Source organism: Gorilla gorilla, chromosome 9, assembly GCF_029281585.2.
Source record: "Gorilla gorilla gorilla isolate KB3781 chromosome 9, NHGRI_mGorGor1-v2.1_pri, whole genome shotgun sequence".
Classification (NCBI taxonomy): domain Eukaryota; kingdom Metazoa; phylum Chordata; class Mammalia; order Primates; family Hominidae; genus Gorilla; species Gorilla gorilla.
The window spans coordinates 138,798,593-138,811,842 of NC_073233.2; the positions used below are offsets into that span (position 1 = coordinate 138,798,593).

General features: G+C 45.0%; 1 long non-coding RNA gene across 3 annotated transcripts in view; it reads left to right on the forward strand.

Annotated features, from left to right (window-relative positions):
• The first annotated feature begins 2,302 nt into the window (after nucleotides 1-2,302).
• Nucleotides 2,303-13,250, forward strand: part of LOC129525588 (uncharacterized) — a 43,937-nt gene continuing 32,989 nt past the window's right edge. For 2 of the 3 annotated variants that reach the window (XR_008669986.2, XR_008669985.2), the window contains exons 1-2: nucleotides 2,303-2,912; nucleotides 3,213-3,361. This is a non-coding gene — a long non-coding RNA (uncharacterized lncRNA). Of the gene's footprint in view, nucleotides 2,913-3,212; nucleotides 3,362-5,031; nucleotides 5,610-13,250 lie in introns of those variants that run through there. The other variant, XR_008669987.2, reaches the window with a different exon arrangement.

The window sequence follows — 13,250 nt, forward strand, 5'->3', positions numbered from 1 at the left end:
CCAAAGGAAGAGCTCACTCTATATGTGTTGACTTCCTGATTGATGTGTATGCAGTGAGAAGGAATCAAACCAAAGACCAAGGATTTTTTTTTTATATACTTTTTAAAAAAAATAATGCTTTAAGTTCTAGGGTTCATGTGTACAACGTGCAGGTTTGTTACATATGTATACATGTGCCATACTGGTTTGCTGCACCCATTAACTCGTCATTTACATTAGGTGTTTCTCCTAATGCTATCCCTCCCCCAGCCCCTGACGGGCCCCAGTGTGTGATGTTCCCTGCCCTGTGCCCAAGTGTTCTCATTGTTCAGTTCCCACCTATGAGTGAGAACATGTGGTGTTTGGTTTTCTGTCCTTGTGATAGTTTGCTCAGAATGATGGTTTCCAGCTTCATCCATGTCCCTACAAAGGACATAAACGCATCCTTTTTCATGGCTGCATAGTATTCCATGGTGTATATGTGCCACATTTTCTTAATCCAGTCTATCATTAATGGACATTTGGGTTGGTTCCAAGTCTATGCTATTGTGAATAGTGCCGCAATAAACATACATGTGCATATGTCTTTATACTAGCATGATTTATAATCCTTTGGATATATACCCAGTAATGGGATTGCTGGGTCAAATGGTATTTCTAGTTCTAGATCCTTGAGGAATCACCACACTGTCTTCCACAATGGTTGAACCAGTTTACACTCCCACCAATAGTGTAAAAATGTTCCTATTTCTCCACATCCTCTCCAGCACCTGTTGTTTCCTGACTTTTTAATGATCGCCATTCTGAGTGGTGTGAGATGGTATCTCATTGTGGTTTTGATTTGCATTTCTCTGATGACCAGTGATGATGAGCATTTTTTTCATGTCTCTGTTGGCTGCATAAATGTCTTCTTTTGAGAAGTATCTGTTCATATCTTTTGTCCACTTTTTGATGGGGTTGTTTGTTTTTATCTTGTAAATTTGTTTGAGTTCATTGTAGATTCTGGATATTAGCCCTTTGTCAGATGTGCAGATTGCAGAAATTTTCTTTCATTCTGTAGGTTGGCTGTTCACTCTGATGGTAGTTTCTTTTGCTGTGCAGAAGCTCTTTAGTTTAGTTAGAACCCATTTGTCTATTTTGGCTTTTGTTGCCATTGCTTTTGGTGTTTTAGTCATGAAGTCCTTGCCCATGCCTATGTCCTAAATGGTATTGCCTAGGTTTTCTTCTAGGGTTTTTATGGTTTTAGGTCTTACACTTAAGTCTTTAATCCATCTCGAATTAATTTTTGTATAAGGTGTAAGGAAAGGATCCAGTTTCAGCTTTTTACATAAGGCTAGCCAGTTTTCCCAGCACCATTTATTAAACAGGGAATCCTTTCCCCATTTCTTGTTTTTGTTAGGTTTGTCAAAGATCAGATGGTTGTAGATGTGTGGTGTTATTTCTTAGGCCTCTGTTCTGTTCCATTGGTCTACATCTCTGTTTTGGTACCAGTACCATGCTGTTTTGGTTACTGTAGCCTTGTAGTATAGTTTGAAGTCAGGTAGCACGATGCCTCCAGGTTTGTTATTTTCACTTTGGATTGTCTTGGCAATGTGGGCTCTTTTTTGGTTCCATATGAACTTTAAAGTAGTTTTTTCCAATTCTGTGAATTAACTCATTGTTAGCTTGATGGGGTAATCTATAAATTACCTTGGGCAGTATGGCCATTTTCACGATGTTGATTCTTCCTATCCATGAGCATGGAATGTTCTTCCACTTGTGTCCTCTTTTATTTTGTTGAGCAGTGGTTTGTAGTTCTCCTTGAAGAGGTCCTTCACATCCCTTGTAAGTTGGATTCCTAGGTATTTTATTCTCTTCGTAGCAATTGCGAATGGGAGTTCACTCATGATTTGGTGCTCTGTCTGTCTGTTATTGGTGTGTAAGAATGCTTGTGATTTTTGCACATTGATTTTGTATCCTGAGACTTTGCTGAAGTTGCTTATCAGCTTAAGGGGATTTTGGGCTGAGACGATGGGGTTTTCTAAATATAAAATCATGTCATCTGCAAACAGGGACAATTTGACTTCCTCTTTTCCTAATTGAATACGCTTTATTTCTTTCTCTTGCCTGATTGCCCTGGCCAGAACTTCCAACACTATGTTGAATAGGAGTGGTGAGAGAGGGCATCCCTGTCTTGTGCCAGTTTTCAAAGGGAATGCTTCCAGTTTTTGCCCATTCAATATGATATTGGTTGTGGGTTTGTCATAAAGAGCTCTTATTATTTTGAGATACGTCCCATCAATACCTAATTTATTGAGAGTTTTTAGCATGAAGGGCTGTTGAATTGTGTTGAAGGCCTTTTCTGCATCTATTGAGATAATCACGTAGTTTTTGTCTACCAAAGACCAAGGATTATAACTCTCCAACAAGCAAAAATACAAACAGGGAGAATGTTGTCTGTGGCACTTCCTCCCTTATACCACCAGCTTTTATAATTATTTCCCATGATCCCAGTGTCCTATTGACTCTTTTTAACCCCCAATAGCCCAAAGCTATGGTGCCCAAACAAAGCTTCTGTTTTCCAGGAAACAGCTGATATTCCCATTGTCGTATTCCTTATTTTTATTCTGTAAGAGTGGGAGAGACAGTACAAGTAGGTAAAAGTTACAGGTTCTAGCATCAGACCTGTCCTCCACTCCTGGCTGTTGCTTACTACCTGTGTGACTTGGGCAAATCATTTGTTATCTCAGAGCCCTCTCCTTTATGTGTAGAACAATGACAGCACAGATTACCTCAAAAGGTTGCTGTGCAGTTCAGCTGGGATAAGCCTGGAGACATGGGGGTGTTCAGGGACTAAGGCTGAGTGAGCGGCGCCATAACCACTTTTTTGAAGGTTACTGGTTGGTTGAGCCAAAAGGAAAAGAGAGCTCTGAAGGATGTCTCAGCACTTTTACGTGGGTAGTAGGTTTGCTCATGTCTGATTGGCTAGAACTGGTCACATGGTATCATTCAACCAGGAAGAGTCTGGGAAGTACAATTCTCACAGGGGCCAGGAAGGCACAAAGCCGGGAATATTTGGCAATTAGTACAGCATGCAAAGTACCTAGCACTATGACTGGCGTGTTTTTTGTGCCACTCCACGCCAGCTGTATTTTAGTTCAGATCTGTTATCTATAAAATGTTGTACATGTACTGTTTAATATATTCAAAAGTGTTAATTGCTGGTAATTGATATATTACGTCCTCCCTTTCAGAAGTTCCTACAGCTTAATGGAAATTCCTGGCGTGACTCAACTCTCGGTCAGTAACTCAGTTACTGGAAAGATTTGGGAAGTTTTCTGAAGGAGGTAGAATTTGAACTGGATTTGGATGTTTGGGTAGCATCTCAGTAACAAGCTATCAGGTAGGACTTCCGACGCATGGCACAGAGTGCCTGAGTTTTTTGCTTTGCGCATGCAATTTATTTATTTATGATTTGCCCATTTGTTTATTCATTTAGTTATTCATCAAATGTTTACCAAATGTTTATATGTGCCAGGCACGGGAGATATTAGCGTGGAAGAAGGCAAAGATGTTTCTCTTTGTGAAGCTTGCATTTTAGTAGCAGAAGACACTCAACCAAAAAAAGAGAGTAAATATAGTAATAGTATAGTAGGTGGTGATACGGTTATCAATGAATGAAGCAGAGTAGGGGGTAGACATGCAAGGGTTACAGAGAGTGGGAGGCTGTTGCTATTTTGTTCGGGGTGGTCAGAAAAGCAATAGAAGGGGCAGGCTCTGTGCAAATCTAAGAGAGGAGCATTCACAGAGTGACCAGCAAGGGCCACTGCTCTGAGGGGAGAGTCTTCTGGGCCTATTTGGGGAAAGAGTGAAACGGTGGAAAGAACAGAAACTAGGAGCTGGGTTATTATCAGGGTTTTAATCTTGGCTCCAGTGTTGATTTGCTGCTGTACTTGGAGCTGGCAATAAATAAAGTGGTTGCAAGGATCCATTGGGAGCTAGGCTGCCTGGGTTTGAATCCCAGCTCTGCCCTTTACTAACTGGATAAGTGGGGTGAATTACTTCTCTCTCCAAGCTTCAACTCCTCCATCTGTACATGGGGGTGGGGACCCTCATACTTCATGCAATCTTTGGGAGAATTAAATGAGTTAATCCACATAGAGCATGGAAACCAGGCCTTGACATGTTGTGAGCCCTCTCTGATGTTAGCTATTGCTATTAGAGCAAGTTATTTCCCCTCTTTGGGATTTCATACTGTTGTCCAGCGATTGTGAGCTTTGGAGACATGGTCTCTTTAGCTTCTCTCAGGAAGTCTGAGGCTAATGTATATGTTATTCTGTGGACCATTTGCTTGTCATTTGTTCTCTCCTCAGCAACTGTGTTTTTTCACAGTCCTCTTGCTGGATTTAGCTTCTTTCATTTGTCTTTGCTAGACTTCCACTTCTCTCTGCCTCACTGGTGGGCTTTATTCCTTCCTGGAACTTTGCACACTACTTCAGTACATTTTGTTGATTAAAAACATTCTCTCTACAAACTTCAATACACTGGCAAAGGATCTCTGTAGCAGAAACTTTAAAACATGAAACTGCAGGCTGCTTTCTGTTTGGAGACCAAGCATCTGGGAAAGATGCCATTTGAACTAAGGGTGCACCAAGTCATAGACACTCTTGGATGGCCCTTCCTGCAACATAGTCACAAATGCCAACAAGCATCTTACTGCTGTAGCCATGTGCTCTGGTTGCTAATCATATAAAGTAGTGCATTTGAGAACCCATCCTATCCTTGGTCTGAACATTTGTCTCCATCCAAAATTGACAGATTAAAATCCTCAACACCAAGGTCATGATACCAGGAGGCGGAGCCTTCAGAAGGTGACTTGGTCTTGAGGGTAGAGGCCACACGCATGGGATGAGTGCCCTCATTAGAGGGGCCTAAGGGAGCTTGTTTGTCCCTTCTGACATGTGAGGTTACAGTGAGAAGATAGGGTCTATGAGGAAATGGGCCATCATTTGACACTGAACCTTGCTCTCTGGACTGCGAGAAATGTGTTTTTTTTTTTTTTTTTTTTGTCAGCTACCTGATATGGTATTCTGTTATGGCAGCTCAGACACAGTCCTGCGTCTTTAGAACTCAGGGTACACTGTGTGCTCCGTCAATGCTCATGACCATTTGGTACTCACGCCGGAGTGTGGGGGTTCGGAATGAACACTGAGACCAGCCATGCAGCATCTGTCCTCTCTTTCTGTGAAAAGTGCCATTCTGTATGTGACATGGACCCCTAGCTTTGGACCCTGCAGATCACGGTGCAGTGTCTTTCACAGAGTGAGTGAGTGTGCTGGGTACTAGTGATACTAAGCTGGGTGATAAACCCTGCTAGGCCCCAGAGAGGTGCGGCCTGCATCGAGTGGAGAGTGTGTGACCAGGCGAAGCAGCCCAGACAGAAGTGCCAGCACCACCATCCACTAATTGGGTGACCTCAGCCATGCACCCGAGCTCTGGGCCTCATCTTTCCCATCTATAACATGTGGGCATGTACCTTTGTTTTGGCAAATAAATGACAATATATGCTTTTAGAAACTGGTGGCTACTAATCTTATGTAAAGAATGTGTGTATTTATCTTGCCAAATAAATATATGGTTGCTCTTCAATTTCGGATCATGACAAGTCGATATCATAACGAATTTGTTGTATTTCTTGGTCAGGGAAGGAGAAAAAAACCAGTGCCTAGTGATGACACCAAGTCAAGGTCAAACCTGGCCAAGGGTGGACCTGGCTCCAGTGTCTCTTCCAGTTCTCCTTCACCCTGGGGATTACTCATGTATCTCTATGAATGCAGATTTATGGACCTATAAATGAATATATGTGTTAGGGCCACCATTGCTTGTTGTAACTCCACAAAGCATGCTGACCACAAAACCTATTGAGGGCCATAGGGGCCCAGCCTGCAACCCAGCCCATCTGCTCCCTGCATCCTCATCCACCGTCTTCCTTACCACCGCCCACCCACATGCCAGCACTGCCGCGCGGCCTCTGCTCCGGCCGTCCCTTGGCCTACACTGCCTTTTCCCAATCTTTCCCAAGGCGACTCCTAACACCTTTTAAGACTGCGTAGAATCACCGGGAAGGCTTCGTTGGCCCACCCCTGCCCGCCCAGCTTCCCCAGGCTGGGGGAAGTCCTTCTTCTGGGGGCTTCTGTGTGCACCTCTGTGCCTCCACGTCCCTCCTCACACGGTGACTTTCTGATGATGCGCCTGCCTCCCCTTTCCATGGATAATGAATTCACCCAGGACAGGGCTTTGTCTTTTTCATTCCTGAATCCGAAGCTCACCTGCTACTAGAGAATTTGTGAATTTCCGTCTAACACATGGAAGACCTAGGAAGCTGTGGGGGAGAAAGAGTGAATGACTTTCTTCAAGGCCTCCTGGCAAAGCAGCAGTGCAGCGGGAACCGGAGCCGGAGGACTCCTCACCTAGAGCCCTCCCTTGGGTCAGGGTGGCTCTTCTCTCCCATACCTAGCGTCCGGCGCTTGGCTTTGTTTCCCGGAGTGGGTGGCACTGTTTGGCCGCCACAGGCACAGCATCGCCCCTAGGCATCGCCCTCCGCACCCAGGGATGCGGTGTCCCCAGCCTTGCCTTTCTTGATGGCTAAAGCAACAGCGCCACCTTCCGGCCTCAAGGCCACCGGGTGTGGCCGGACTTGGGAGACCTTGGGCGCCCTCTTGTGGAATTTCAGAAGTTGGGCTGCGAAAATGACTCCGTTATCCCCAGCTGACCATGAGGCCCGCTGGGCACTTCCACCTCTGAGGTTTGAGTGGTTCAGTGGGCCTGTGCAGGGAAACCCAGCCTAGAAAGCAAGCCTTTATAGCTACGTTGGCGTAGAAGATCAGAGGCATATGAGGTGAGAAACAGGTGACATGTCATGCTCCCTGGAGACAAAATGTCCAAAAAGCTCCTCTAGGCAGCAAATAAAGAAGTTATGAAAAGGAACCGTGGAGAAAAAAGAGGTGAAGGAAAAAGAAAGGGAATGTTATTCTGACCCACATGCCTCACCGCCAGGGCTGAAGTCACTAACAAGGCCATTTAGGAAGAGCAGGCTGGAGTTGACAGCCTTTCCCCAGGAGTCCTCTGGTTTCCAGGTCCCCCGGTTTGAAGCACTCAGGAACACACTCAGCCCCTGAATCTTCACTCAGTTCTGTGGTGTTACTGGCAATCGTTGGATATCCCTGGCTGGGGCTCAGCCTCAGCTCCGGTGTCAGCTACATAAGAATCTCAGCATCTTGGGAACGTGAGCTCAACTTGAAATACACTTCCCTGAAAGGATTACTTTGTTTTGGGACAAGGCTCATATCAATCTGTCCTGCCAAGAGATTACTGCTGTTAAACTGTTGGTTTTCATTGCTGTCAAACATAATCTTACAAGGAGAGAGAGGGGCAATCACCCTCAATGCCCAGCTGCAAGAGAAGACTTTTGACTGGGCAGGACTTTTCCTGGCACTCTCTGGAGAATAACAAAGGAATATGTAGAATGGCTGTTGTGTGATTAATGCTTACACCCACAGTGCGGCTGAGCCATTCCCAGGGGTGCACTGAGTGGGATCCCTCCACATGCAACGACCCTGCTGGCATTTCACAGGTGCCCGTGGAGAAGGCCCATTGAAGACCTGGGGCTGAAAGTGCAGCTCAACTTTGCACATGTGCTTGGATTTCCTCTCTATTCCAAGGCAGACAGTCCTCAGGGTTTGGCCTAACACACAAAGGATGGGAAGAATAAAGAAACGATGTTCCAACAGTATTTCTGCAGATCTAAGCTACTGAAGGGATGCTGGACCAACCACTATAGATGCTTCCTTTTCCGCAATGCCTCGAAAAACACTTGGGAGTGTGAAGGAGTGAAATTTCATGCTATTGGCCTTGTTCTCATTTGCTTCTGATTATTATAAAATTATTCTAACGCAAAACCCATAAAAAATTGGTAACTCAGAATCTCGCCAGATGAACTGTTACATCGGACTACGCTCTAGGAAGAAGTATTAAAAATCAAAGATATTAACTTTCCAAGTGTTCATTTCCATCTGTTTTCCCTCTCTGGGACTCAGTTTCCTACTCTGTACAATTGGGACGGTGACCTACTTTCAAGGACCTTTATAGTTCAAATGCTCTTCGGTTCTGTGAAAAGAAGCCTTACACCATCCCATGGTGGGCTGCATGTCACATTATCACACAGAGTGGTCCTTGCTTTACAGAAAAATATTCATTTGCTTATTGATTCACCTATCCACTCATTCCACAAACAGTGAGCACCTACGATATTCCTCACACTGCTAAAGGCAGAGCTGTAGGGTGAGCTGTGAATAAAGCAAGGTCCTGGCCCTCATGGGGCTTGCATTCTTATGGGAACCACACACAGAGAAAGATTTAAACATATATAGTGTAACCTGAAGTGATGTAAGCCAGGCACAGAAAGACAAATACCACATGGTCTCACTTACATGTGAACTCTAAAGAGCTGAATTCATAGAAACACTGAGTAAAATAGTGGCTAACAGGCTGAAGGGTTGGAGGATTGGGGAGATGTTGGTCAAAGGACACAAAATTTCAGTTAGATAGGAGGAAGAAGTTCAAAGATCTATTGTATAACATGGTGATTACAGTTAACAACATATTGTATATTTGAAAATTGCTCAGAGTATATTTTAAGTGTTCTCACCACAAAAAATCATATGTGAGATAAGACATATTTTAAATAGCTTGATTTAGTCATTCCACAATGTAAACATTTATCAAAATGTTATACTATACCCAATAAATCTATATAATTTTGTCAATTAAAACAAATGTAGTGTAATGTAATATAGTATAATAATAGAATATAAATCAATAGTTAGTGCTATGAAGAAAAATCAGCAGGATAGGGATTATGGGATAAGGAATGTTATTTTTTAGACAGGGTGGTCAGGAAAGCCTGAGAAGGTGGCATTTGTGCAGAGACAGTGGAGTAGGGGAGTGAACCATGCCGGGTAGAGGAAAGAGCAAATGAGAAGGCCTCATATTCAGGCATGTGCTTGGTGTGTAAGGGCACTGGTAGACCGGGGGAACGAGGCTGTATTCCTGGATGTGGTCTTAGGTTTTGATTCTAAGATGGCTTTAGAGTTTAAGAGCGTTCTCAAGAGTCAGTGTTGTGTGCAGGGCTCACTGCTAGGCCCTGGGAGTGCCCAGAGATAAAACACTAGTCTAGTGCTAGAGCACACTCCTAAGGGACATGCACTCATCCACACAAGAGAAGGTACTGACGGTGGAAGGACGCATGTGCCAAGCATCCAATGCATGGCGCAGACACTAGTTCTGAAGGAGCTCCAGAGATGGGGACTCGGGCACTCAGAGATGCCTGGGCAAGCAAGGGGAGTTTAATGTGGACCTTGAGGAAAGGACCAGGCAAACTGAGAGGCAGACTGTCCAGGCAAGGAAGGAGTGAGCAGAGGGAGTCCGCAGAAGTGGGCATGGCCTAACTGGCAATGGCTTGGTTGGAACAAAAGCATCTCACAGCAGAGCCATGGGAAATAAGGGGTGTGAAGAAGCTAACCAAGGAGGAAGGAAGTGACCTGATTCCTCAAGGCTGGATAAGAAGGCGCTCCTCTGAATTCAAATGAGACTCCATGATCAACATGGTTAGGACTTTGATGCTATTACTCTAGGAGAGGGTTAATGGTTTCCCCTTGAGGCCTCATTCTCTAAGTGCTGAAAGGGCTGTTTACCTCACAGGCCACTAGGCCCCACCTGCCCCAGAGGCCCAGTTAAGGAAGGATGGCTGCTTAGCGCTGCCTCCAGGGTGGAGTCTTCTCATGTGAATGGCTGCTCTCCGCACTCTGCCTAAGTCCTCCAGCTGCTCAAGGGCCTTGTGACCAGAAATCACCTTTCTGAAAGCCAACCTGACTGGCCCAGGAGTGAGCCCATCTCCATCCCAGCCTGTGTCTTCCTGTCCCTACTCCTGAGTATGAAGATGTGCAAGACCCTAACTTACTGGAGCACGGCTTGGAGCCTCAGGCATCAGACCCTGTGTCCACCGAGAACTGTGGATGTGGAATATGCCCAGGACTGCATTCTCAGCCGTGCCTGCCAGCCGCACACTGGTGCCCGCCTGCTGCACCATCTATGAGATAATGTCTCTCCATTTTGGGATTGTGACATAGTTACATCAGACCTCAATGGCCAGTGCTTGCATTCCAGGCCTGAGATCAGTGTGACAGCAGAGAAACCTGAGCTGCGAGGGACATTCTCAGGCTCAAAAATCACAAACCCGACAGGGAAAGGAATTTGATCAGAAAACGACACCATTTAGGTTATTTTAATGCCTGGATCTGAGCTGCCCTTTAAGCAGAGCCCCTTCTGTCACAGGACTTTATTACCAAGTGACCCCGGCAGATGACTTTCATTTGTTTTAAACTGTAGAACAAGGTCATGTTTGCTTCGGGCACACTACATGGAGTGGACTTTGGGTGACAGGGTAAGCCCTGGCTCAGGCCTGTTTTTCCATGCACGCAGCATGCAGGCTGACAGGGCAGAGGCCAGGTTCTGAGGCTTTGTAGCAGATGGCCTCCTGTGTGTGCAGGGAGAACTTCTTCCATTCTTGCACATACGACTCCTAAACCTTCTACCTTTACCGAGGCATATACTGTTGAATGCCACCTAGGCATTCTTTGATCATCTGAAACTTGCGACTAAGAGGTGGGAAGAGACAACTGTCAACCACTTAGAGGTGACCATTAGTTCCCCGAACAGTCAATCAATTTAGGAATCAAGAAACATTTGTGTATCTATCTACTAAGCATTTTTTATGTGCAGGAGAGAGTACAAACCAACATGCAACATAGTCTTCATTCTTAAAAAGTACATAATAAAGGTATGAAAAACAACATTTGTATTCAGAGAATTCTAAGACAAATGGTCAAATATTCAAATGGCCTGGCACTAGTGGTAATTCCAGCGGACAAACAGCATGAGAAAAGGCCGGGAGACAGTAATAAATACGTGCCCATTGCAATGAGTTACCCAATCAAGCCCTTTTACCTCCTTAAGATGGCAGACTAGAAGACCCTCTTCCCCAGGAGAGTGGGAGCGTCTGCCTTTGGGCTGTCAGTAATATTAAATAAGAGTGCTTGATTTATAAATTTTAAAAACATAAGAAGGTTTGACATTCTGCCCAGAGCAACGGAGGGCAGCGTGATTTACCAGCGAAAGGACTGAACAGAGTGCCAGGAGCCCTTAGCTCTAGACTTACTGAACAGAAAGGCCTTGGGTGAACTTCTCATTGAAACACTGAAGGCTTTAGGTTCACACCTGTATACGAAGGATAGTCCTGGTGCAGGGCAGCAGGAATGCCACTGAGCTAGAAGCTGGAAGACCCAGGTCCTGGCTTTGCTAAGAATAATGACATTTAGTATGCACTGTGTGCTAGAGGTTGTTCTTAAGCGTATGAGCTCATTTAGCTCCCGTGCCCACCCACTCTCTGTGAGGAAAGCTCTATTCTTATGAGCATTTAATGGACAAGGAAAGTAAGCCACAGAGGTGTGAAATCACTTTCCTAAGGCCAGAGGGCTAACTACTGACAGAGCTGGAATTCTACCTGGTTGGTTGTCGGCATAGCCCATGTTCTTAATCCCTGTGTTGCTGCCTCCCAATAAACTGGGTGAGTGATCCTGGGCAACAGACAAGCTCTCTGCATTTCAGTTTCCTCTTCAGTAAAATGAGGACATGAGTATTAATAACTTGCCAAATTACCTTAAACAGTGATTGTCAAGATCTAAATAAGACATTGGATATGAAATACTTTGTGGTATAGAAAGTCCTATACATGTGTGAAGTCTATTCCTCAGAGGAATGATGAAAAGATGAAATGAGATGGCTGATGGGGACGCTCTGGGACATGGACATAAAAGTGCGACTTAGATGATCAGTGCCACCACCATCCTGGGAAAAGCTAACTGGCGGTGAGCAGGCTCTTGGACTCCATGAAAATTTAAGGATGTGGCTTCTTTTTCATATCTGTATGGTATCTTTACTCAACTTGATTTTGGCAGGTTTAAAGAGGAAAAATGAAGGATAGGAAGTTTTTATCCTAGAAGCCTAGAGAAAGTGAAGTATATTCCTTTCAAGAAGAGAATCCCTGGGTTTCTTTCCTTCCTTCCTTAAATTGAGACCCAAATGAGGTGGAAGAAAATCTCTACTGAGATGAGACGCGTTTTTAGGACAAACATGGAGACCATCATCGTTGTTCCGGAATCTGGCCACGTGCTAAGAGACAGCTTCTGCTCCCTATCTGATATTACCAAGCTGGACAGCATCTTTTCTATGATCCAGTTCAACTTCTTTGTATGGAAGAAACTGAGGTCCAGGGAAGTGAAGAGATTGGTCCAAGATCACTAGAACCCACGACTACAAGGCAGCTCTTCCGACGCCAGGCAAATGTGTGTTCCTCCCCATTTCACTGCCTTTCCTTTGGGTGGGGTTGGGGGGAGTGAAATTTTTATGAGAACCCACATCATAATCCTGTGACAATTCCAAAGAACGAAATGATTTTTAAAAAAATCTCTTCTCTGAAATGGCTCCATCTCTGCCTTCATATTGCCTGAAGAGTTAAACAGACACAATCTGGATGAGTCTCAAAGATAGTAAGAATCACCTGTTTTCTTGTGGTAAGAAGGTGCTTCCAGAAGGCTGATTTTTCACTTCTCATGCCTTCCCTTTTCACACACTGGGGGCAGAGACTCTCTCCTACTGACAGGAAGAGAATTAGCCTCCTTTGGTGTTACTGCTCCTTCCCACTTTAGCTCAGCATTATACACACGAAACGGGTGGGTGCGGAGCCCTTTCACCAGGAACTGGGTTGCAGAGTCTGTTAGTGGAAACAAAAGCAACACCCTTTTTGAGCCCGTAATTTATCAGATTTTTTTTCCTGTGGCGGTACAGAGGCCCCTTCACCCCAGCAACCAAGAGGCTACAGCTGGATATGTGCTTATGAGATGGGTCATAGTTAAGAGCTGCCAGCCTGGGGTCTGTTTCTGGGACATTTCCACCTTAGATTAGACAGGCATTGGAGTCAGGAGCTAGCTGGTTACTGTAGCAACAGGCCTTCAAAGCTTCACATTTCAAATGGAAGCTGCTACGCTATGAAACTTGCTCAGGACACCCTTTTTCTCAGTTTGAGGTTAAGTACTCCTCCGCCCCCCACCCCCGACCACACCCCATGCCCAGTATACTCTTAGAGCAGAGAGGAGGTCTGAAGGAGACAAGGGCCT